The sequence below is a fragment of the Microcaecilia unicolor genome, chromosome 4 (assembly GCF_901765095.1).
Source record: "Microcaecilia unicolor chromosome 4, aMicUni1.1, whole genome shotgun sequence".
In the NCBI taxonomy this organism is placed as follows: domain Eukaryota; kingdom Metazoa; phylum Chordata; class Amphibia; order Gymnophiona; family Siphonopidae; genus Microcaecilia; species Microcaecilia unicolor.
This window is the reverse complement of record NC_044034.1, coordinates 202,638,552-202,662,906: the sequence shown is the minus strand read 5'-3', so window position 1 is coordinate 202,662,906 and position 24,355 is coordinate 202,638,552. Positions and strand designations below refer to the sequence as shown.

General features: G+C 41.6%; 1 protein-coding gene across 1 annotated transcript in view; it reads right to left on the bottom strand.

The window, feature by feature from the left end:
- SYT12 (synaptotagmin 12) overlaps positions 1-24,355 on the bottom strand; it is a 421,655-nt gene that overhangs the window by 81,083 nt on the left and 316,217 nt on the right. The window lies entirely within an intron of this gene.

The following is a 24,355-nucleotide window of genomic DNA, read 5'->3' as shown; positions in this document are numbered from 1 at the left end:
GTCATGCATTATTTTGATTTTTTGGTCCTTGAAGTGTATCACAGTGTGCATAAGTAATGCCATACTGGGAAAAGATCAAAGGTCCATCGAGCCCAGCATCCTGTCCCGAACAGCGGCCAATCCAGGTCAAGGGCACCTGGCAAGCTACCCAAACGTACAAACATTTTATACAAGTTATTCCCGAAATTGTGGATTTTTCCCAAGTCCATTTAGTAGCGGTCTATGGACTTGTCCAACCCCTTTTTAAACTCTGTCAAGTTAACCGCCTTCACTACGTTCTCCGGCAACGAATTCCAGAGTTTAATTATGCGTTGGGTGAAGAAAAAGTTTCTCCCATTTGTTTTAAATTTACTACACTGTAGTTTCATCGCATGCCCCCTAGTCCTAGTATTTTTGTAAAGCGTGAACAGACGCTTCACTCCACTCATTATTTTATATACCTCTATCATGTCTCCCCTCAGCCTTTCTTCATAGGGAAGTCGTCCCATCCCTGCTATCATTTTTGTCGCCCTTCGCAGCACCTTTTCCAGTTCTACTATATCCTTCTTGAGATGCGGCGACCAGAATTGAGCACAATACTCAAGGTGCGGTCGCACCATGGAGCGATACAACAGCATTATAACATCCTCACATCTGTTCTCCATACCTTTCCTAATAATACCCAACATTCTATTCACTTTCCTAGCCGCAGCAGCACACTGAGCAGAAGGTTTCAGTGTATTATCAACGACGACACTCAGATCCCTTTCTTGGTCCGTAACTCCTAACGTGGAACCTTGCATGACGTCGCTATAATTCGGGTTCTTTTTTCCCACATGCATCACCTTGCACTTGTTCACATTAAACATCATCTGCCATTTAGCCGCCCTGTCTCCCAGTCTCGTAAGGTCCTTCTGTAATTTTTCACAATCCTGTTGCGATTTAACGACTTTGAATAACTTTGTGTCATCAGCAAATTTAATTACCTCGCTAGTTACTCCCATCTCTAAATCATTTATGAATATATTAAAAAGCAGCGGTCCTAGCACTGACCCCTGAGAAACCCCACTAACTACCCTTCTCCATTGTGAATACTGCCCATTTAACCCCACTCTGTTTCCTATCCTTCAACCAGTTTTTAATCCACAATAGGACATTTCCTCCTATCCCATAACCCTCCAATTTCCTCTGTAGCCTTTCATGAGGTACCTTATCAAACGCCTTTTGAAAATCCAGATATACAATATCAACCGGCTCCCCTTTGTCCACATGTTTGTTTACTCCTTCAAAGAATTGAAGTAAATTGGTCAGGCAAGATTTCCCCACACTAATGCCGTGCTGACTTGGTCTCAGTAATCCATGCCCTTGGATGTGCTCTGTAATTTTGTTTTTAATAATAGCCTCTACCATTTTCCCCGGCACCGACGTCAGACTCACCGATCTATAATTTCCCGGATCTCCCCTGGAATCTTTTTTGAAAATTGGCGTTACATTGGCCACCCTCCAATCTTCCGGTACCTCGCCCAATTTTAAGGATAAATTGCATATCACTAACAGAAGCTCCGCATGCTCATTTTTCAGTTCTATCAGTACTTTAGGATGAATACCATCTGGTCCAGGAGATTTGCTACTCTTCAGTTTGCTGAACTGCCCCATTACGTCCTCCAGGTTTGCTGTGAATTCAGTAAGTTTCTCTGACTCATCCACTTGAAATACCATTTCCGACACCGGTATCCCACCCAAATCTTTCTCTGTGAAGACTGAAGCAAAGAATTTATTCAATCTCTCCGCTATGTCTTTGTCATCCTTGATCGCCCCTTTTACCCCTCGGTCGTCCAGCGGCCCAACCGATTCTCTTGCCAGCTTCCTGCTTTTAATATACCAAAAAAAAAGTTTACTATGTTTTTTTTGCCTCTAATGCTATCTTTTTTTCGTGCATAACACCATCAGTAACAGAGGTACTGGGGGAGGCAGCTGGGAGACTGTTAAGGGATCCTTCCCTGCTGTGTTCAAAAGTGACCCTAATGTCCCTGTTTTTTTTTTTTTTTTGTAAAAGTGGTGCTTGTATAGAGGGAGCAGTGTTCTCTCTAAGCTACACTGTACATCTGCTGAGTAAAATTCAGAGTAGCTATAAACAGAGCCGGTCTTAGGCAGGGGCGACAGGGGCGGTCGCATAGGGCCACGTGCTCCTAGGGGCCCCGCATCTCTGGCATGTCTGTCTTCCTGTCTCGGAACACCTCCCTGCTCCGTACCTTAATGTGCTTCCATATTTCAGAAGAGAGCATCAGGCAGCAGCAGTGATTTTCATATCCCATCAGCTGACGAGCCCAGAGCCTCCTCACTGCTGTGTCCTGCTCCCTTTTGATGTCACTTCCTGCTTCTGCAAAGGTGGGACGCAGCAGAGAGGAGGCTTTGCGCTCGGTAGCTGACGGGATATGAAAATCACTACCGCTGTATGCTGCTCTCTAATAAAACATGGTGGATGCACATCATGGTATGGGGTAAGTTGGGGTTCAAGAGCTCTAAACCTCCTTTTAAACTCTGATAAATTATGGCTTATGGTAGCAGGTGCAGGCGAATGGGGGCCCCACTCAACTGGTCTGTACAGGGCCCTGCAATTGCTAAGACCAGCCCTGGCTATAAACATAGTTAAAATACAGGTGAACAAGGAGGGAAAGCATGAAAAGCATGACTCATAGAATTCTTTTCAGCCTCCCTGCGAGTGCTATTTGTGTGAATTATCTGTAAGAATTGCTCACAATATAATGTAACAGAACATTTTTGCTCATGTCAACTTCAGTCCTTAGAGGGAACATTGCTCCAGCTTCTCCTTCTCTCCATCTTCCTTGCCCACCACCATGAGTTTAGTACCTTACCTCCAGGGCAGTAATACTCCAATTGGCATAACACCAAAAGCATTGAAGCTAGCAGGTGCAGGAACCTTGAGCATGAAATAGCAAACTTGGAGGAGGAGGGAGCAGGCAGGCACAGATGCTCAAGGACCGTGCTTGCCGGCCTCAATGCTTTTGGTGCTGTGCCGGTTGGGAGTATCGCCACCCTGAAGAAGGGAGGTGGAGAGAAGTGCTGGAGACTACAGGGGAGGGGAGAAGAGAAATACTGTGCATCATGGTGGAGGCAGAGCATGGTTGGGGCTGGGGGTGGAGCCTGGACCCAAAACAAAAAAAAACGTTCCGCTGCCCCTTCCACCACTTACTTATTTAGGTTGATCAAGGTATTTGGTTTTGTTTTTGTGTATATATCATAACTTTTTTGGGGGGGATTTGCTGATACTCACTGGAGGCATTTATAAACCAAGTATAAAATAGGCACCAGTTTCCACATTTTAAATAGATATCCTGGGATGAAATTACCCCCGTAGTGTTAGACATCTTACAAGAAGAAATATCTCAGCATAAATTCAGCGTTGTTCTTCCATATTCCATGTATACCATGATCAACCAATACTGGCAGCATACTTGTTTTTATCTTGGACTTACACGGTATGCCTTTCTGTCTCCATTATCAACTGCTAGGCTGCCTGAAACCAACTGTAAAATAATGGAAGGTTTTTCCAAATTTCTAGTTACTGCCAGCATTATGATAATAATAAGGGTTCCAGGGATGATCAGGGACATTATAGACTGGTAAGCCTGACTTCAGTGCCAGGCAAAATAGTGGAAACTATTATAAAGAATACAATTACAGAACGCATAGACAAACATTGTTTAATAGGACAGAGTCAACATGGATTCAGCCAAGAGAAGTCTTGCATCACCAATTTTCTTCATTTCTTTGAAAGCATGAATAAACATGTGGATAAAGGTGAGCCAGTTGATGTAGTGTTATCTGGATTTTCAGAAAACTTTTGACAAAGTTCCTCATGAAAGACTCTTGAGAAAATTAAAAAGTCATGCTTCCTTAGAGTCTGGAGTGGTCCCGGAGGACTGGAGAAGGGCAGTTGTGATCCCTCTTCACAAGAGCAGAAGCAAGAAAGAGGTTGAGAATTACAGGCCTGTTAGTCTGACCTCAGTGGTGAGTAACCTAATGGAAATTCTTTTAAAGCAGAAGATTGTGAGGTTTCTAGAATCAAATGGACTGCAGGACCCGAGGCAGCTTGGTTTCACTAGAGGCAGGTCTTGTCAGATAAATCTGATTTCTTTGACTGGGTGACCAAACAGCTGGATATGGGAGGGGTGCTAAATGTGCAGTATTGTATTGTAACATTTATACCCCGCACTTTCCCACTTATTAGCATGTTCAATGCGGCTTACAAATTACAGGTTTACAAGATAACACAAAATGGATAAAACAACTGAATATAGTATATAAAGAGGTGGACAATAAAAGTGGGTAAGTAAGATGGATACAGCAGGAAGGTGGTTTTACCTAAGACTGCAGAGTAGCACCATTATACTAATCCTTTATATTATACAAAACTATCCTGATAACCCTTGATATAGTCACCATCCTGCTTGTAGTAGTGATTTATTTTACAACACTTTGACTGGTGCATACTTATTCAGCATTTCCTATCCTATCCTTGTGGCCTTCCAAATGTAACAACCTATTTCCTATACAGCAATACCAAAGCTAAAACAACAGAATCCACCCTTATGACTAGGAGAGTCATCACAAAACTTGTGTTCCACATCACTGAAGTAATCACTCAAGCAAAACAGTCTGTATAAGAAAACCTTTGGCAAAGCAGGAAAGGAGTTGGTGCTCTATTAAAAAAAAAAAAAAAAAATATATATATATATATATCTGACATGAACAGAATAGGAGAATACCTTTTAAAAACAGGATTCAAACTGCAAAAAGGATTTCAAAATGAAATACACACAATTTCCCAACTATTTAAAATATGCCCGCCAGTGCTCAAGAAAATAAACATAGGCTGGAACTAAAGAAAGTAGTGCCACCCGTACAAAAATTGGGAATTTTCTAAGCCTTTGACATGGTTCCACATAAGTGACTGATACATAAACTGGTGCCCTCTGTATGGGCCATAAAGTGACTGACTGGGTTAAAAATTGGTCACATGGAAGCAGATAGAGGGTAGTGGTAAATGATGTTTGCTCCAAAGAAAAGGATGTTATCAGTGGTATATCACAGGGATCAGTCGTTGGGCAGGCTCTTTTTAACATCTTTGTGAGTGATATTGCAGAAGGACTGTCTGGTAAGGTTTATCTCTTTGCAGATGATACTAAACCCTGTAATAGGGTAGACACCCTGGAGGGTGTGGATAGCAAGAGGAGAGATGTAGTGAAGCTCGAAGAATGGTCCAGAAATTGGCAACTAAGATTTAATGCTAAAAAATGCAGGGTCATGCACTTGGGTTGCAAAAATCCAAGGGAACAGTATAGTATAGGAGGTGAAGTACTTCTGTGTATGAAGGAAGAGCAGGACTTGGGTGTGATCATATCTGATGATCTTAAGATGGTCAAACAGGTAGAAAAAGTAATGGTTCAAGCCAGAAGGATGCTTGGGTGCATAGGGAGAGGAATGGACAGCAGGAAAAAGGAGGTGCTAATGCCCTTGTATAAGTCTCCTTGTATAAGGCGCCATTTAGAATACTGTGTGCAATTCTGGAGACTGCACTTACAAAAAGATGTGAACAGAATGGAGTCGGTCCAGAAGGTGGCGACAAAATTGGTTAGTGGGCTCTATCAAAAAGCATTTGAGTGATTATCTCTTCATGAAAGTTGGTGGCAATTATTCGTGGCATTTTGGGGCAAGAGGTGGGGGGGGGGAGTAAAGGAAGGCAGAAGATAGGATTGGAATACAGAAGAAAACAGATGGGTGTGGAGAAAGTAAGCCTTGTTATGATGCTCAGTTTGTTTGCAGTGATGATGATAAAGAATGTTCGTCCTCATCTTCTATGGAGGGGACAGGAGTGCAGAGCATTGAACACAGCTCAACAGTTCGCAACCTCCAGACATTAATGGAATGGAGGCTTGTTAGCAAGTAAAGGACTTCCAAAGACAGTACACAGGGGAAGGTGCTTTTATAGCTGCCCCAAAAGTGAAGTGGATGTTTGGGATGTACTGTAAGTTTCACGTTCGTAAATATATGTAAGTCAGAAAATGTGTGAAGTCATGTAATGGATAAATAGCTGTGTGTCTCTATGGCTAAGCAACCAACAGGGTGAAGTTAGGTTTTGATAGGGAATTGCAAATAGGAAATGTTAGTTGTCTTCATTATGTACATATTAAAGTGTGGTTAAGATATGTTGTAAATTGCAGCCATAATAAATTCCATTTCTTCTTCATATATGACTCCTATATCTCAGTGATTTATTTTGAAAGGGAGAGACAGGCCAAGAAGGGAGGAAAATACAGGGTGGGGAGGTTAGTCCCTGGTGCCGCTTGCCCCTGACTATGAAAAAGGAAGTGTATAGCGTAAGGAAAGGGAAGCATTCTGGGAGTGGATCTCAGCAGTCTGAGATAAAACTTTAACCCATGATTTCAAAGGATCAGTGTAATACTAGTCTGGAGAACATCAGAAAGAAAATTGCTTATAAAATTTTGGGACCCACTTTTTTTTTTTTTTTTTTTTTTGCTGTATTTTAGGCAGTGGAATACTTTTTTGCTCTGGGGATAGCCTAAGTAACCAAACTCCACCCTGCTCCCAAAGTTTCCATGGAATCTTGCTAACTCTTTGGGAGTCTGCCAGGTAAATAGTAGTAGTAGTAGTAGTAGTAGTAGTACTTGTGACCTGGATTGGCCATTGTTGAAAGCAGGATACTGGGCTAGATGGACAATCGGTCTGACTCAGTATGGCTATTCTTATGTTCTTATAGTGATACCATATGGGGCATAAAATTGGTCTAGCCATGACCTCAGTGCCCTGCCTGGTTTCACTGTCTGAGATCTGTATGGAGGTCACTTTTTACCCCTTCCTAAAATCCAGTGCCTCACCAACATGACTATTATCAAAGCTGTTGCTAACTCTGTCATCATGAAGTTACAGTCCAATCCTAGTTTTTCGGCTACAATTCCAAAGTCCTCTGAAGAACAGAGCATCATATTCCCTATTATAAACCAGACCTGGACCATCTTTTTCAAAATAAATGGAATGAGGTTGGAAGCATTGTGCAGTTTATGGATTATTAAAGCAATTGAAGCCTACATTCCACTTGTCAATTTGTTAGTGCACAAACACAGATGTTTGAAATGTCATTCAAATCATTTTTAGTTTCTGTATTTTTCTCTCCACTGAAGCAGGTTAATTGGTATATAGTTCACTGGTATTCCAGATCAGTATCAACAGGGAACATTTATTTTATAAACTGTATATATAATTTTTCCATCAAACTAGATACTCACTTATTTATCCCAATTACCTTTGTCTTATCCATCTTGTCTGTCTATATGTCCCAACTGTACTTGTCCCCTCTTCTGTTTAGTAAGATGTTTCATTGTATTGTATTGACATTGGGTCAGATTCTATATATGGCACATAAAAAAATCCATGCGGTAAAAATTTCAGCCTAAGCGTATTCTATAAGCGGTGCCTAGATTTAGGTGTGGTATATAGAATATGCTTAGGTGGAAATCCGAGCATCTAAAACAATGCGCGTCCATTTAGGCCAACGAAAACATGGCCTTAATCCCTGCATGTAGATTTTCACATACTGAGCCATATTCTATAACTGCACACTGAAATTTTGGAATGCTCATGAAACATCCATTTCCCCACCCATAGCCATGCCAATTTTGAACTGCGCACATTAGGAATTTAGGCGCAGTTCATTACTGAATATGCTTAGTGAGTTGTGTGTGTAAATTCTAATTATTGCCAATTAGTGCTCATTATTGCTAAGTGTTGTTATCAACACTGATTAGCTTGTTAAGTCAATTAAGTTACGTGCGTTTTATAGAATACACCTAGATTTTGGCATGGATCTCTATGCGCGCTATATAGAATCCAGCGGATTGTGAGCATAATATCTATGTTACATTAATATTCAAATGTGTTGCCTCTTATGGTGTTATAGTAGGTGGGTACTTCCCCACCTTGTTCTCTCATTTTTTTTCCTAAGGAGGGGGAGCTATATGGGTGAGAGAAAATGAAGTTCAAAGCCTATGTTGTGTTTAAAGCCCTAAATATGGTTTTACTCTTTTGTTTTAAAAGTTGGGTTCAGTCGCCAGAGACATTTAAAATGGGATAATAATCCCTTTCTTCCACATGTGCCTATGCAACCCAGCTGGACTGCAGAGACATCAGGCTGGATGACAAGCTGCAACGGCATGGTGGGGCTCCAAGGTTTAAAGTCAGCAAAGCCCAAGTTAGAGAGGCATTTTTTCTCTGTTACTGCTTTGAAAGTACAGAAAAGGTCAAAGGTAGAAATGGTTGTAAAGTGAAGGTATTTACGTCATGTTTAAGGAGGAATTTATTTTTCCCTACCCTACCTTTTGGGAAGTGTTGGACTTGGTGGCAGCTTGCTGGATTAGACACTATGGCAGACTATAATAGAGTGTTTGAAGGCAGTTTGCCTCATTTAAAAGAGACACAATGTTTCTGGCTACAGTGAATATTCTACATTCAAAACAGTTTAGCTCATACAAGCTGTGGTAGGAAACAACCTGTCCAGGGAAGGGCGCATATTATTTCCTTTCCATCTGGTGTAAGAAATTAAACACAGTATAAACAAGAGGATTAATTTCAAACCACATGGGTTCCTGTGACTGTGAGCCCATTAGGGCTGCATAAAATATATGTAAACCATTTTGGTGGTACCCACAGAAAGGAGGTATATCAAACTCATGACCCTTTTAAATAGGGTGCAGAAGATGGTGTCTGCTGATATCTGTTTTGAATTTTACTTCAGACTTTTTTCCTCATTTTGCTCAATTATGACCTTGAAGCAGAAAGGGAGATTGAGGAGCTCTGTCCTCCCCTTCCCCCAGCTTCCAAAGCCTCCTCAGGTAAAGCAGCCATTAATTGCATTCTATGTCAGTTCTGAAACCTATATGCATACTTTCAAGCTCCAGCCCCACTGCCCAAACTCTGCTCTTTTACATGCCTATTGGCAAAGTACCATCAGGTTATCACATGTACTTTTACGCTGGTTGGTATTTTAAATGCATATGTGGCAACATATGTGAGAAAATAACTTTATAAAATTACCCCCTAGTAATTCTTTATAGGTCACCCAAAGTTAGGCGCCAGGATGCTGCATGCTAAGTACGAATGATATGTCAGCAATTATATATACAATTGCCATTGTAAATTACTAATATAAGTCCTCAGCTATAGGTGGTATCCGGCTAGTTGTCACACAGACAGTTCACACCCACCAGTTCCCACCTGGACAATTTCCTCCTAGGACTGTTCCCCCCTGGCTATTTCCTACTGGCATGTAGTTTTTGTTGTTTTTTCTTGTGTTGGTGTTCTGTTTGGGTTTTTTTCCTTATGTATTTTAATAGTTTATGAGAAATGTTGTTGCGTGGTGTGGATATGTTGGTAATATTTGGTGTAAGTTATTTTTATATATACACCATAGACCTATTATAATGTGACTCGATATAATGTGGGATCGGTTACAACACTGTCAGAGCTTGGACCCCAGAATTTCATGTGTTTCAGGTGCAAGCTAATTTTTTCTGATCTAGTTATTCAATTTGGCACAAGGCAGTACTGGCTAACAAGGAATTTTCTAAAAAAAAAAGAAAAGAAAAGCTACAAGCCAAAACAGAAGAAGCGAGAAACATCAAAACAGTCAACTCTGTTAATTTTAGCCTGTGCTTTCTGTGTTATGACCACATTCACTTATAATGTGTGGATATGATGTTTAATAAAGTCCATTTGATTTTTCAATGAAATGTGCAGCCTTTTACTGAACTGGAGTGTGGGTGCTGGTGAAGGTAACAGAGGTCCAATATAATGCAGACTCAAAACGTGGTGTAAAAATGTAGACCCCGTCTTCCGCATTATATTGGGTGTATGATGTATTATATTTTATGCTCTTTCTTAATTTGTTTTTTTTTGGTTTATTTTAAATAAAGTGTGTTAAAGGTAATATTTGGGGGGGGGGGGAGGGGGTATTGCCCCCCCAGATGATCTAGAAGGGGAAAGGGAAGGAGATAAATTTCAGGCTGTGATGCTTCATGATTGATAAGGTTGGGAATTGTCCTCCCTGGAGTGGTGGGAATTGGTTAGGTGGTAATTGTCCTAGGTGGAAATTTTCCAGATGGGAATTGGTGAGTGAGAGCTGTCCAGTGGGAACTGACCTAGAACCCTATGGACCTAACATGATTCTGCTACCTCATTGGCTGGTGTAAACGCTTGGGCCTAACTGCTGTGAGGCACGTAACTGCTAGTACTGTATAACATGTGTGTGTAAGATCCATCCATACCCCTCCCACACTCCCTTCATAGTTGCATGATATAGTTTTTGTGTGTTCAATTTCTAGAATCCCGACGAAGGGCAGTTACATGCATTACTGCTAATTGATGCTAATTAGCATCAATTAACACCAATTTTAGCCACTAATTGGTTATTGATGCTCACAACTTTGCACACTAAGGATTATGGAGTCCTTTTACTAAGATACAGTAAAAGGGGGTCTGTGCTAGCATCAGCGTGTGTTTTTCACGCATGCTGAGGCTCCCTTTTACCGCAGCTGGTAAAAGGCTGTCCATTTTTGGGAAAAAGAAATGTCAGTGCAGTAAGCGAGTCACTTACCACACAGCCATTTCAGTGGGGAGCCCTTATTGCCACCCATTGAGATGGTGGTAAGGGCTCCCGTGCTAACCTAGCATTAGTTCTGGTGCTACAAAAATAGGTAGCCCTACGGTAGTTCTGGATTGGCGCATGGTGGGCTTACTGCTGCTTAGTAAAAAGGCCCCTAAATTCTATAAATGGTACTGAAAAAAATAGTGCTTAGTGCTATGCTATAAATAGTGCTTAACGTTAGGCACCATTTATAGAATAGCGCCAGGAACCTAAACTACATTTAAGCATGACCACTTACACCAATGATACCTCAGTGCAAATCCCTGTGCCTACATTAAATGCAGATCCCTTTTATCCTATAACAATGTGTGTAAATTAGAGGAACCCCCCCTGATCCACCCATGGCCCTCCCAAGACTGTGCCCCCTTTTTGGACCCAGATGCATAAAAATATGGGCATAAATTTTAATTAATACCAATTAGCACTGATAATTGATAGGAGCCAACTGTCAATGCTAATGATGTTATAGAATGCCCCACATTTGCATGTGCAACTCATAGTGCCATATATAGAATTCAAAGATAAGCGTAATATTGTGCGCACTCACTTTCTATTTCTATAAATATGTACACATTTTATGAAATACACCTATGCAATGGGACATGATCCCATGTCTGTCCTTATTATGTCCTTGGGAATGCCTAAGAGGGGCATAATCGAATGGGGATGACCATCTCTAAGGACGAAGCAAAAATAAAAAAACAGCACAAAGGACCTTTAAAAACAAAAGGGAACACAGTTCTTTCATTAAAAAATCCTTTAATAGTGAACTTTGAAGAAAGACCCGACACGGGCCATGTTTCGGTGCTGCCGCACCTGCGTCAGGGGTCACACCAATGACAAAGGAGGCTTCAACATTGAGACTTACACTGTTGCTGTGTGTGAGCTTTGCACTGCATTTCATTCGGAGGAACATATCACACAAAATTTTGGAAAGCATCAGCCTTTTGAAATTAGTCTGTTGAAGCCTCTTTTGTCATTGGTGTGACCCCTGACGCAGGTGCGGCAGCACCGAAACATGGCCCGTGTCGGGTTTTTCTTCAATCAAAGTTCACTATTAAAGGATTTTTTAATGAAAGAACTGTGTTCCCTTTTGTTTTTAAAGGCCCTTTGTGCTGTTTTATTTTTGCTTGGTCTTTTTCTGTACTTGGTTCCCTGTTACATCTCTAAGGGCGCCCATCTCTAAGGACGTCCCGGCGAAGGAGCGGGGAAACCCATATTATCGAACAAGATGAGCGTCCATCTTTCGTTTCGATAATACGGTCGGGGACGCCCAAATCTCAGCATTTAGGTCGACCTCAGTGATAATGGAAACCGAGGACGCCCATCTCAAAAACGACCAAATCCAACTCTTTTGTTCGTGGGAGGAGCCAGCATTCATAGTGCACTGGTCCCCCTCACATGCCAGGACACCAATCGGGCACCCTAGGGGGCACTGCAGTGGACTAACTGATGCACTAACTGAACGGAAAAAGCCCTTCCCTTATTGATCCCTTAGTTATTCGGAAAGGAACGGGCATGCATGAAGGAAATCACATGCAAATGAGCTGCTCACTGTTAGCTCATTTGCACATGATTTCCTTCCTAAGAAGGGGAAACCAGTGCAGAGCAGCCAAGCATTATGCGTGGCTGCTCTGCGCTTGCCAAAGATGAGTTCATACATGCAGACAAGCTGCGTGTATAATAGCCGTCTACAACCTTAAATAAATTGCCATCTACAACCTTAGAAAAATACAAGTCCAGGTAAAAACGTCCAAATGCTCGTCAGAGATGTCTTTTTTTTTTTTTAGAGTATGGGTGAAGGACGTCCTTCATTATGCCTCTGTCCCTGCAACGGCAGTTGAGGATGTCCTTTGTTCCCTGTTCAGGATGTCCAAAATGTGGATGTTTCTGTGAGAAGGACATCCATGCCTGCTATGCCTTTGACACCCTTTTATTTGTTTGGATTTTGGATCACAAGTAGCAGCAGTGGGATTTCAACTGGCCACCTCTGGATTGCAAGACCAGTGCTCTAACCACTAGGCCACTCCTCCACTCCACTCCCTTGAAATTTGGCCATCCCTGTGTGGGGGGAGGGGGCAGTTCAGGACGTCCAAAATGTTTGAAAGAAGGACGTCCACGCCTTCGCTATGCCTCCGCTGACACACACATACCTCCCTTCCCAGGGACCTGCATACTGCTGTGATGGACCTGAGTATGACATTTCAGGCTAGCAAAAACAGTTTTTAAGTTGTTTTTTTGAGGGTGGGAGGGGGTTAGTGACCACTGGGGGAGTCAGGGGAGGTCATCCCTGATTCCCTCTGGTGGTCATCTGGTCAGTTCGGGCACCTTTTCGAGGCTTGGTTGTGAAAAGAAATGGACCAAGTAAAGTCGGCCAAGTGCTCGTCAGGGATGCCCTTCTTTTTTTCCATTATCGGCCGAGGACGCCCATCTCTTAATCACGCCCCAGTCCCGCCTTCGATACGGTGCCGACATGCCCCTGTGAACTTTGGTCGTCCCCGCGATGGAAAACAGTTGAGTGCGCCCAAAATCGGCTTTCGATTATGCCGATTTGGGCGACCTTGAGAGAAGGACGCCCATCTCCCGATTTGTGTCAGAAGATGGGCGCCCTTCTCTTTTGAAAATTCCCCTGTGTCAAGCACATATAGATATGTATGTACTATAAATGCAAATTTGACAATAAATACACCAAAAAGTAGACTCTTAGTTCACCAAAATATCATTGGTCAGAGGAAAAGGTTTCAGGAGTCACCGGATCACTCTGCCCTAATCAGCAATCAAGGGTCAGAGAAAAAGAATCCCATGGTGACTGTTTTAATCATTGACCAAAAACCTCCTCCATCCTTATTTTTATTTAATAAACGTACTTTGTCAATTTTCTGTATTATTTTGTAAAAAAAAATTTGATTCAATTGAGTGACCATACAACCAATCAATGTAGCATCTAACTGGCTGCTAGCAAATATTACAGTGACACTTATCTGAAACCCACTGAATCCCAATAGGCACCCATTTTGCTGCTGCTTCTTCAACAAATAAATGTTATAAATGCAAATTTGGCCATACAATTTTATGAGAGCCATTTTTGGCGTATACAACATGCTTTTCAATGGAAAATGCTTTACCCTCATGGTGTGCTCTTTAGGGAATCCCTCCAAGGGTGAGAAGGCAATTCAGTCTCCATTCTTGCACAATCTTTGACCACTCTGCAGAGATGGCCAACAGCGGTCTCAAAATGCAATGGTTGTTCTTCTAATGTGGACGTTTTCCAACTGGGAATCAGACTGAGGTGAACAACACCTTCCATTTTTGTCCATTTCTATTTAAGCTTATATATCACCTTCCTCCTCCAAAAAGGGACCCAATGCAGTACCCATGTGCTACACATCAGTTCAACTTATTTTGGTCACTACCAACCTGAGCAAGATGTGAACCAGTTACCTCTGAAGTGATATTTGTTACTGAAAGTTTATTAAACTAAATGAAATGAAAGATCTGTAACCCTCCTTGTTTCTCTACTATAGATCTCTGACTAATCTCCTCATACTTTAATAATTTAATTATTGCATTTGATTATGGTGACAATAATAAAACTGCATTACTAAAATCTATGTTTTCCAAACTGCTACACAGTTGATTCAATGTCAAATTTTCAGCAGATGGTTTGGGAGCTAGGGCATTAATTTCCTTACAAAAAGGGGCTGTTATGGCAGCATATGATAGTCATCATAAATGCAGCAGAAGAACTGCTTAGGGAGAAAAGACTTGAACATATAACAACCTTACATTTATTGTGAAGGGCTTTTCTGTAAAGGGAGGCCATTCTAACAGGATGCTAAATGAGCAGCAGCAACAACTCTGCAGCAATGCATTCCGTTAGGACTAGGGCAAACAGGTGGTACCACTTTCCAGCATGGGCAAACTCCATCTTCATTTTACTCCATTGCATAAATGGAATTGTAGTCTTGCTTTTATTAAGAACTCAGAGCTACAAGTCAACCCATACAATGGCGCAAAAGTAAGAATAGATCTTCTTGCCATGTAAAAACCATGCTGCAAAATATAGTCAGCTGGTCACCTTGTTTGCGATATTACAGTTTCCTTTCAAAATACCAGGAATTGAAGTTTCACCCCACGCAGAAATATAAACTGTGCTGCTTTTCAAAAGTATTAAATAGACTCTATAAAAATTCATTTCTTATGAAAAATGCTCTTTTCTCACAGCTGTATGCCTCTGTTGATCACCCTCCCCTCACCTATCCACACCCACCCTGTAAGAATATCAATGATATGCTTTGATGTTCCCATGCATATTTCCTACCCACCCCCCTCCTCCCACCCTGTCAGACTGTCATAGTAATGCTTGAATGTTTTCACTTATATACACTGTCATCTAGCACATTTGCTTATTTCCGATCTGAGGAAGAAGGGCAACCTTCGAAAGCTAATCAAGAAATGTATTAAGTTATGTCCAATAAAAAAAGGTATCATCTTATTTTCTTTTCCATGTTTTATTTTGTTTGATTTCTATTGATAACCTCACAGCTGTTGAAACATATTTGCCTACATTTAGGCACATTGCACTCTTATTTATTTATTTATTTTATTTGTTTATTGCTAGAACTTGATATACTGCTATTGCTTGTAGCATTGCAGTTTACAATTCACAACATATTTAATAGGATTGGAAGTAGGAAAGAAAAGAAAAAGAATGAAGAAACTAAAGGGGGGATAGAAAAGGAGTTGGGAGAAGGCAAACACCCAGAGAGGGAAGAAAGGGAAAATTAATTTATTGTTATTAAAATTTAATATACCACTTTCTTTGCACAAAAAGCGGATTACATAAAAAAAAAATAAAACAGAAAATCAGAAAGGAATGCCAACAAGTAGATAGGAAAGACATAGCTATCATAGACATCTAGCCAGAATTCAAACCAAGATAAAACATTCATAACGGACATGTTGTTAATGTTGTCCAAACAACAACCAACCAATCAATGTCCAACCAGCAGCGGTGAGCATTTGTTTAAATGCTTACTCCCATATTCTGTATAGGTTACCCAAATTTGGGTGCAGATCCCAGATCTATGAGTAAACTAATTAGTCAATTAAGCAATAACCTATCAATGATTGGAATTAATAAGCACTTAATTGGTAGTAATTAGGAGTTACACATGGATATGCCCTACTCCCTATTCTATTACTACTACTACTTATCATTTCTATAGCGCTACTAGACGTACACAGTGCTGTACACTGAACATGTAAGAGACAGTCCCTGCTCAACAGAGCTTACAATCTAATCAAGACAAACAGGACAAATAAGGGATAAGGGAAATACTTAAGGTGGGAATGATAAAACAGGCATGGGTACTGAATAAGTGATCCAGTACAGCCCTTTGGATCCCTCGGATCTAAGCGGTGGAGGCATCACCTCTCCCCATGACTGAAGTGGACCACACATGGCTATGGTGCAGGAGCTGGGTCAGCACCCAATCGCTCAGAGCTAGGAAGAGATCCATCTATGAACACGCTGGAGACCACACGCATCCCGCACCAGAGCACTATCGTCACCCGAGCACCAAGTGGGCAGAAGTCCAATTCCCCTGCAATTGCACGGATCTCCAACAGGGATGACCCAACACCGGACAGGTCTGCCAGAAACCCAGAAATGACTCCGAATCCCACTGCGCAACTTGTTATAGAAGAAAGGCAGTGCTGAAGAAAAGAAAATTTGAGGCCCAGAATGCTGCAGCCCTCACCTCCCCTAGGTAGACAGACCAATGTTCCTGAATGTGAGAGCTCCACATTCCAAGTAAAGCCCCTACTCCACATCAGGCGACATTCTGTTAACAAGACATCATCATTTCGATGTCTGCTAGATAGAATCTGTCTTCCAAGTTCCAACACATTAGATGAATTTAAACAACAATCGAGGATTCTAACCAAATGATTTAAGGAAAAAGGATATCCAACTAAAGCCTTAAAACAAGCTTATTTGAGAGCGAGATTTGCACAGTGGGACCTGTTATTACAGAAAACCCCAGAATCCATGCAGGATTGGATAACTTGCGTATTGCCATATTCTACTTTGTCGAATGATATAGTGAAATCCTTGAAAGCACATTGGCATATTCTTCAACTATTTCTGGGATTTGATGAATACCCAATTATGCTGATAAATTGCAATTGTTACCAGTAGGGTTGGGTTACAATCCAGCTTATTTTCGAAAGAGAAAGACGCCCATATTTTGACCCAAATCGGAAGATGGGTGCCTTTCTCCCATGGGCACCCAAATCGGTATAATTGAAAGCTGATTTTGGGCGCCTCCAACTGCAGTCTGTCGCGGGAACGAACAAAGTTGAGGGGGCGTGTTGGAGGCGTGGTGAAGGCGAGACTGGGGCGTGTTTTATCAGCCGAGGAGAGATGGGCACTTTTTGTGTACTTGTTCGTGAAAAAAAAGGGTCCAAAAAAAGCGGCCCAAATTTTCGCTTCTGCCGTCCTTCTTTTTTCCATTATCAGCTGAGGAGAGATGGGCCCGCTCGGCTGATAATGGAAAAAAGAAGGACGGCAGAAGCGAGAATTTGGGCCGCTTTTTTTGGACCCTTTTTTTTTCATGAACAAGTACACAAAAAGTGCCCCAACTGGCCAGATGACCACCCGAGAGAATCGGGGATGACCTCCCCTGACTCCCCCAGTGGTCACTAACCTCCTCCCACCAAAAAAAAGAACTTTAAAAACTTTTTTTTCCCAGCCTGTATGCCAGCCTCAAATGTCATACCCAGCTCCATCACAGCAGTATGCAGGTCCCTGGAGCAGTTGTTAGTGGGTGCAGTGGACTTCAAGCAGGTGAACCCAGGCCCACCCCCCCCCCCCACCTGTTACACTTGTGCTGGTAAATGGGAGCCCTCCAAACCGGCCCCAAAACCCACTGTACCCACATCTAGGTGCCCCCCTTCACCCATAAGTGCAATATTAATGGTGTAGAGTTGTGGGGAGTGGGTTTTGGGGGGATTTGGGGGGCTCAGCACCCAAGGTAAGGGAGCTATGGACTTGGGAGGTATTTTAATTTTTTATTTTACTTTTTACAAGTGCCCCCTAGTGTGCCCGGTTGGTGTCCTGGCATGTGATGGGGACCAGTGCACTACAAATCCTGGCCCCTCCCACGACCAAATGCCTTGGATGTGTTCGTTTTTGAGGTGGGCGCCTTCGGTTTCCATTATCGCTGAAAACCAAAACTGCCCAGCTCAAATCCGCCCAAATCCGATGCATTTGCCTGGCACCAACCGTATTATCAAAACAAAAGATGGACACCCATCTTTTTCGAAAATACGGTCTGTCCTGCTGAGGCAGCCTGGGCAGAGAAATTATATTAATTTGTTAATTCTGTTTAAAGTTTGGTTCAGTTCTGGAAAGTGGTGGAATGCCATCTGGTTTTGGTTGCTCAAATGTCTAGCTTTTGCTAGACTAGAGGTTAGAAAGGTCAGAGAGAAATGAAACTTTCTTTGTCCCTTTTGAGTGATGGATTGTTCATAGGTATTATTTACCACATCTGGATGCCATTCTGAGTAAGGCATAGTGGACAATCTCGAGGGGATCAGCAAGCAAGCTGTTTTAAAAGATTAGACTGAACGCTGTTTAGAAGGAGATAGTGTAGGTTTAAATAATTCTAGATGATTTAGATTTTGTCTTATAAGGAATTCTGATTTCTGCTTATTTTAAAATATGTTTTATTCTGTTTAATTAATAAGTTCTATTTCTATGTAAAATATCTTTTCAATTCAGTGTTACATCAGTGTCTGACTTTCAAGTGAGCTTTGTCTGCAGTTTAAGAGGTCATCATCTGGTTTGAATTATCCACAGTCCTAGCTAGGTGAAAGAGGTCAGGGAAAGTCAAGTCTTCTCCTTGATTGATTAGCTAAGTGTAGGACTGGTCTTCTGAAAGTAATAACAAACCATGTCTGTGTGCCATTAAGTAAGACTGGCCCCTTAGCCCCTCAATGAACCCAGCTCAAGTTATGAAGTTGACTGGGAATCTGAGAATTTAATAATAATAAAATGCAGGAAATAGGTGCCACATTGTCTAGTTTGAGAGGCCCCAGGTCATAGGTCAGTTTAGGAAATATCTCAAACCTATGTAACTGATATTTTTAAGTAAATGTGTAAGTAATAATTAGTTCAAGACAGGGTAATCAATCTACCATCTGGTGAGAAAGGGGGGCTAGAAGGGTTTAGGACCCTATATAAAGGAGAGCAGAAGCAGCTTACATTAGAGAAGGAGGACAGACGAGAAGGAACCAAGACAGGAGACACAAGACACAGATAGCAGAAGGAGAGAGCTAGAGCTGATGTCCTACTTTGTTTGCTGGCAAATAAAGAAGACTTCTCTCTCATTCTGGTGTGTGGTGTTTGACTCCTGAAGTACCACAGATTCTGCTAACAATAGTGGTGATTCCTGCAACATTGCCCCTTCGCATACCCGTCCTCAGAGATAGGCGCCCATGGAGATAGGCGTTCGCGTTCAATTATGCCCCTCCACGTATCTTTTCTTTTTAGGGGAAACATACTTGAAACAGCCGAGTGGCGAAACATGATGTCATGTTGGACAGTCAATTCCCCTTGGAAACAATCTGTGCAAGCTAAGTGTGCTGCTTAAGTTTGTTTATATATAAAAAGTAAGGCTATCCTATGATACAAATTTGAAATGCTAACAAAAGTAATATAAAGCACAAAAAATATACCTAATAAAAAATTCCAAGAATACCGGTGACGATAGGAGAGTGGAGGCCAAGATTACAGACAAGCCCTACAACTCCAGTGGCTGAGGTCTTCTTAACCAAAAAATTAAAGTGTAGATAGGACAAGTTGTATTATAACATTTGCTAAATAGAATCGGCAGCTCAGGTTATTCTCTTTTCCATTCTTTCTCTTTTTCTTTTCCTTTTCCTCTCCCCCTCCCCCCGCCCTCCCAAGGAGCCTGTTCTAAGGAGTGAAACAAAATCTTGCTAAAGGCACCCTTATCACCCAAACCCAGAATCCAAACAAGACTGCCCAGAAACTCTGGAAGAATGCCCGGAGCTGACACTCCCTCCCCTTTGATATATGACTAACATTAGCATAACCCAAAAGTAGGGAAAGAAAGATATTTATAATCATATACAGTTCTTTGTAATACAGCTAGCATTCACCTGACCCAAAAGTAAGGAAAGAGACAGACCTTCAGAAAGATCTTTATACTTGTCTGCAGGTTACAGCAGTGTTAAAAAGGAAAGAAAACCCAGGACTATACAGCACACAACGTCCTCCTTCAATCAGGAAGTCATTGAGGGTCAGCAGAGGGACATAGAAATATACGACACGGTCCTAACAACCCCCAGAACTGCAGCTGACCAGACTTTGGCTTAAATCAGAGTACTGAACAGAAAGGTTGCATAGCTGCCGGCTAATGAGAATTCAAAATGGCCAACCTAAGGATATGGGGTTTCTATTACATAATAACAATATAGATAATGGGGATACTAGCCGCTTCACCTAAAGAATGGAACAAAATCCCTGTATGCATCACTGTCAGATGATGCCCACATCAACAACTGGAAGAGCTTAATCACAACCCCCACAACAAAACAGAGACCAAACAAACAACCAAAAACACAAAGCTGAATAACAATCAAAAAACAAACAGATCACACAGACAACTACAAATGGTTAAACACACCAACATAAAATATGATACATACATCCTGATACCCATAGGATTGGCAGCTAATAAATCAGAATTACTCAGAGACTGGATGGAAACAGAACAACTAAGATTACTGCTCATAACAGAAACACGGCTACTCCTTGAAGATGACCCAGCACCAGGGCCAGTCAAACCCGGTAAGCAGGGTAAGCACTGCAGGAGGGCGTCTGCCTTCAAGGGCGTCACTTTGCAAGCAATCAAGCTCTGCTGAGTATCTAATCTCTGCTGCTCATCTCAGTCTGGCTCCAAAGCTGTCAGCTCTCTGTCCTGTCCCCTCCCCCCTCCCAAGCAGAGAAATATCCTCCTTGTGTTTGTCAGAGGATGTCACTGCTCCAACTGAATCTGGCTCTGAAATAACTTGTGGGAGCTCAGCTAACCTCTGTCCTCTGCCCAGAGAGGGCTCAGACAGAGACAGCACAGCAGAACCTGGCAACTTGTTTTGTCAAAGACTCCTGTTTAGTGCTGCACCTATACTGGTATAATATTTTCAATGATGCCATGGCTGGTAAAAGGGGTGTGTCTACTGTGGGGGTGGAGCCATAGTGATCCTGCCTCTGGATGGGTAGGGGTGCCGACTAATAGACTGCTGGAGTGCACTAGAAACCCTAGGGCCGGCCCTGCCCAGCACAAAATGACCTATGCCCACTGGGATACAAATCAATACACATCAACAGAACCAAAAGGAGGGAGGCAGAATTGCAATAATATACAAATCCTTCTTCAAAGTAAAACCTGTCACTAAACATATATCCTCAGCAATTGAAATTTTGGCATGCAAAATCACTGACACAACACTAGCTGATCAACTATGCATCATACTGTTTTACTGCCCCCACCCCAAGAAGCTGGCCAAATGCTCAAGGCGACTTCATGGATTTCGTATTGAACATTTGTACAAGACAACCTACTAATAGGAAACATAAATCTGCCCCTAGAAAAACAAAATGACACCAACACCAGAACACTAATAAATTTCATAAACCAATGGAATTTCAAAACAAGACAAGGCACCTCAACTCACACAAAAGGCCGCCTATTAGGCTTCTCAGCAAACAACAATTACATATTAGAAAACCAGAAATGGGATGAGATACCGTGGTCAGACCACAGCAAGTTCACATGCACACTACAATGGAATGAAAATGGCAAGAACAGAGAACCAAGAACACCACACACATTCACTACCAGAGAGAAGGTGGACAATCAGATCTTCTGGACAATAGCAATAAATGAACACAGCAACATATTACCCAAGGATACCCACTTCATGAGAAACTGGGATGAAACAAGCGAAAGCATACCAAACAAAACAGCACTACTCAAAACGAAAACAAGAAACAAAAAACAACCATGTCTCTGGTTTAATGACGAACTACTACACATGAAAAAACTGTGCAGGAAACTTGAAAAAACATGGGCCAAAATTAAAACGGACATAAACAAATCATATGGAGAAAATCTATAAGAACATACACACACAACATAAAGAAAACGAAAGCAGAATACTACAGCACAATTGCCAATCCAGAACAGATTAACATGAAAAATATTTAAACTCATGAACAACTTATTGAAAACCCAAGATGCACTGGCATCAACGGAAACACCACCAACTGCAGATTAGCTTGCACAATATTTTGACCACAAAATAGCAAAGACAAGATCAAACCTAAATAAATCACAAACATTCATCACAGACTTTTTACAAGAATGTGAAAAAAATGACATCCATACCGTTTCAGACAGAATCTAGTCCTCCTTCAAACACCCAAACCAAACACAGTAAAGATACTTCTGACAAAATACGCACACGCACACGCACACTGTCTGCTAGATAACTACCCTAACTATATGATGAAAGACCCACTGAACTGGTTCATCGAATGCTCACCAAACACATCACATACATGTTTTCAAAAGGACAATTCCCGACAGACAAAGGCAAGATCGTACTCAAACCAATCCCCAAAAACACAAGATCAGCGACATCACGAGCTACAGACCAGTGGCTTCAATACCACTACTGACCAAAATGATGGAGGGACTGGTAGCACAGCAACTAATGGAATATCTGACATGATTTTCAATCCTGCTTTTGGGAGATTCCAAGATGGCCGCACGCTAACGCGACTAGCTGCTGCATTATCGATTACTGCTTACCGCATTGATGCCAAAGCGGCGGGGAAAGACGTCTGCTCGAGTTCCCCAGACCTCTCCCCAGATTCCTGGGCCGATAGAACGGTTCCTTATGCAGCGAGGGGATGGTGTTGAAGCCGGGACCATTGCGAGGCAGGACGTTGGCGGGAATTATCAGCGTCTTTCGCATCTGAAACATCCTTGAGCCCCGAGCAGAGGATTCCACCCCCGCAGCCGATGGCGGTGAGTTCCCCACTTCCTGGTTCGTCAGCGTCCGCCCAAAGAGGTGAGGTAGCGACGGCGAAGGGGACTCAGATACAATCTTCAGGAGTGGGAGAAGGGAGGTTAGTACCTCCCATAGTGACTCATCAGCCTACAGAATCGGCGGGGGATTTACAAGCGGTTGGGGAGAGGAGAGCTGATGTAGAATTGGTATTTCCTGCTGAACTTACTATCAAGCCTAAAGAGGTGACATTAGATTTATTGTGGGATCTTATGTCTCGATTGGGACAAATGTTTCTAACTGCTACAACTAAGCATTCTGTATTAATAAATGAGTTGGATCAAAAGTTTGAAAAATAAAAAATTGAGGTTGAAAAAAATGACTTCTAGAGTGGATACAATTGAACAATCTGTAAAGAAATTGGAGAATATTCAATTCTCCCTTATAAAAGATGTATCCACTCTAAGACTTAAATCTGAAAACTTTGAAAATTATACCAGGAATCAAAATTTACGTTTTATTAATTTTCCCTATATACCTATGATAAAACCTGGAGATATACTGAAGAGATACTTAATGGAGAACCTATGTATACCTGAGAACAATTTACCACCATTTTCAAAGGTTTTTTATCTTCCTCAAAAAATTCCAGAAACAATTGTACAACAGACTTTGGATATCTCAGCCTTTCTTGAGACTTCAGATACCCAGCAGGCCACACCAGCAACTTTGGTCGCGACTGTGGCCTTAATTCCTGATAAGCAATGGCTTTTTCAGATGTTTTTTAAGCATCGAGAGAAACCATTTCTTGGTTTGAAGATTTCCTTGTTTCCAGACTTCTCAAGAGAGACACAAAAGAAAAGGAAACAATTTCTCATAATGAAATCGGCTGTTGTTCAAGCAGGGGGATCCTTTTTTTTGAGGTACCCCTGAAAGTGTATCGTTAGACTTGATAATGTTAAATATTCCTTTACCAATCCACCTCAGCTATCCAAACTAATTGCTTCTAAGTCAACAGCTGGACCAACATAATATATTTCACCAGAATCCTTCACGAATAGCAATTTTCCTTTGATTTTTTGCCTTAAATAGGTTCCTCGAGTTTAAGTTTTGGAATCCTTATGAGGACTTGAGTGATTTTCCTTTCTTGATGATAGAATTATGATTTTTCCTTTTTCTTTTAAGATATATGTATATCACTTTCTTTCAAGACTGTATGCTTGAAAAATTATTGTAAAATTTTAAATAAAAAAAATAAATAAAAATGATTTTCAATCCTTCATAACTCCCAATCAGGTTTCAGACCACAACACAGCACTGAGATGGTCATAATGAACCTGATAATGAAGGTCAGAAGCTTAATATGCCAAGGGCAGAATATATTAGCACTAGAATTCGATATGTCAAGTGCTTTCAACCTAAAACTACTACTACTATAAATCATTAGACCACACAACACTAATGGCCCTACTCAACAACATGGGAATTAGCGGTGCAGTGGCAACATGGTTCAAGGGTTTCCTAAGGACCAGA